The sequence below is a fragment of the Hyaena hyaena genome, unplaced genomic scaffold (assembly GCF_003009895.1).
Source record: "Hyaena hyaena isolate Hyena2069 unplaced genomic scaffold, ASM300989v1 scaffold_664, whole genome shotgun sequence".
Taxonomy (NCBI): domain Eukaryota; kingdom Metazoa; phylum Chordata; class Mammalia; order Carnivora; family Hyaenidae; genus Hyaena; species Hyaena hyaena.
Genome location: NW_024081298.1, coordinates 1,057,910 through 1,060,573, shown reverse-complemented (window position 1 = coordinate 1,060,573; position 2,664 = coordinate 1,057,910).

The following is a 2,664-nucleotide window of genomic DNA, read 5'->3' as shown; positions in this document are numbered from 1 at the left end:
TCCTCAGCCCTTTCTCTTCATTTATATGTCACAGGAGCATTTTAATGGATTCTTATTTTTTTATGGCAAGAATAGGAACCTGTTAAATTTGTAGGAGTATTTGAAACAAATTGCTAAAAATATCCTTTTAAATAGTGAAATGTACAAGATTAAGCATCACGTGATCCCATTTTTGTAAAACAATGACAAAATGTCCTTCTGTAACTGTATGTTTAAATACATACAACTTATGTACTTATGTCTTTATAATTACAATAGTGTACAGAAGAAAAATGCAGGAGAAGACAAAGCAAATGGTTTCTTTGGGGCTGGGAGAATTATATAGTAATAGGTAAAGACAAGAAGGGAAGGGAGAGGCAAGTAAAAAATAACAAAGGGAAAAAACTGCATCTACAATATGACCCTGTTTACATAAAATAGTAAGCTTGTGCATATATACACTAGATATACATATGTGTGTATATACACACACACATATGAGCATATAAATATGCATATGTGTGTGTATATATACACACATATGTATATCTAGTGTATATATGTATATCTAGTATATATATGTATATATTTTTGCGTTTTGATTATATATACACAAATATGCATGTTTTTAAATGATCTCTTTACAGTCATGTCATGTGATTAGTTTAGAGCTGAAATCTAGGCATCAGCATGATTAATTACCTTTTAAAAATCTTAAGCACTAACACTTGGCAATTTGATTTTTGGGATTTCAGGCACGTAAGTTTTTTTTTTTTTAATGTTTTATTTATTTCTAGGAGAGAGAGAGAGACAGCGTGAGCAGGGGAGGGTCAGAGAGAGAGGGAGTCACAAACTGAAACAGGCTCCAGGCTCTGAGCTGGCAGGCAGCACAAAGCCCGACGCGGGGCTCGAACCCACGAACAGCGAGATCATGACCTAAGCGAAAGTCGGACGCTTAACTGGCTAAGCCACCCAGGCGCCCCCAGACACATAAGTTTTTAATACTTTCCATATAGTTCAATGATTAGTTGGAAAGACAGACTCCATAGACTGAAATGTTAATCAGGAGAAACTACTTATTGACCCCTTACTACATGCCAGGTACACATAGGGCACTAGAGACACAGCTATGAATAAGACAAAGGCCCTATGCTTATAGAGTTCATATTTTAATGTGGGGAAGTGAACAGTAAATATAGACAAATTAATTACAATAATTTCAGGAACTTTTAAGTGCACTGAGTAAGACAGCAACAATTTAGTCTAAGTCTGTAGCAATGAAAAATAATGGAATATGTCAAGTTCAGGATATAACCTGGAAATACGGGCAACAGGACTTGCTGGTGCATTCAACATGGACAATGAGGGAAGGAGGATTCAACAATAATTCCATATTTCTGGCCTGAACAACCACTGGGTGGATGATAGTACCATTTGCTGGTAGGCGGAAGGATTAAGAAAGAATAGATTTTTATTTCTTTTTGAGAAAACTAAGAGTTTTGACTGCATTAGATTAGAAAAGCCTAAAAGACACTCAAGTGAAAATGTTGAGTAATCAGTCGGGGTATTTTTCTGATGCTCAGGGCAGAGATTAGGTGGAGCTAAAAATTTGGGAGCCATCAGCACATAGGTAGTATTTAAAGCAATGGGACTAGGGGAAGGGGGGTGATGGGCATGGAGGAGGGCACTTGTTGGGCTGAGCACTGGGTGTTATATGGAAACCAACTTGACAATAAACTATGAAAGAAAGAAAAAAGCAATGGGACTAAACAGGCTCTCCTCAGGAAGTGTAACTAGAAAAGATTACAGAACTGAAAAGAACTCTGGGACATTCCAACATTTAGAGATATGCTAAAGACATGGAGCAGGAAAACCTAAGAATAATTTGAAGAAGCAAATTGATCAAGAACACAAGTCAAGAGCAACAGAGGAGGAAAGGCAGAATACATGACTAAAGATAAAAGCAGATGGTTGAAAAATGAAGCATTTCTTGTTGGTGGCATCTATTTTCTCTGGGAAATACAAAGCCAAGTCATCAATTGAAAGTAAGAAAGAATAAGCAGTGTCTTGAAATTGAAGGGGAAAAGAGGAAGATATGAAATTGTCATCTAGGGAGGCTAAAGGTGAATTTACTAGAAAAGTGAAATAGGATTTTCTGAGTGTCAGTGATTTTGAGATCTGGAATCCTAAACCTGAGGCAAGACCCATGAGCAGCATAGTGTGATTGTTATCCAGCACCATTCATCTGCTCTGGTATAGGGCCAGGGTACACAGATACCTGGGGCTAGGAGGGACTTAAGTTTGCTCAGATGCATCCAATGGAAGAGAAGGGTCAATAGAGTTAAAGATGTCAGTGAGGGAATGGCTGAAAGACCAAAACATGGAATCCAATTTGGATTAAAAGGGGAGGGAGGATATTAAGAAGTTTTAAATGGCAAAATGTGAAATAGTTGACAGAAGTCTTTAAGATGTAGTATTATCATGTGGATATAGGATAAGAGTTAATGGTCAGCAGGCTGGGAGCCAAAGTCAATGAGGAAAATGAGATGTTGGAGGTGTTGCAGTCACCAGCGATACCAGCTTCAGATATAACTATATACACAAGTCAGGAAAATAGAGAGAAGGAAGAGATTCCTGAAGCAGCCTAGTATAGAGCTCAGCAACAAGAGAAGAAAACAATGAGCC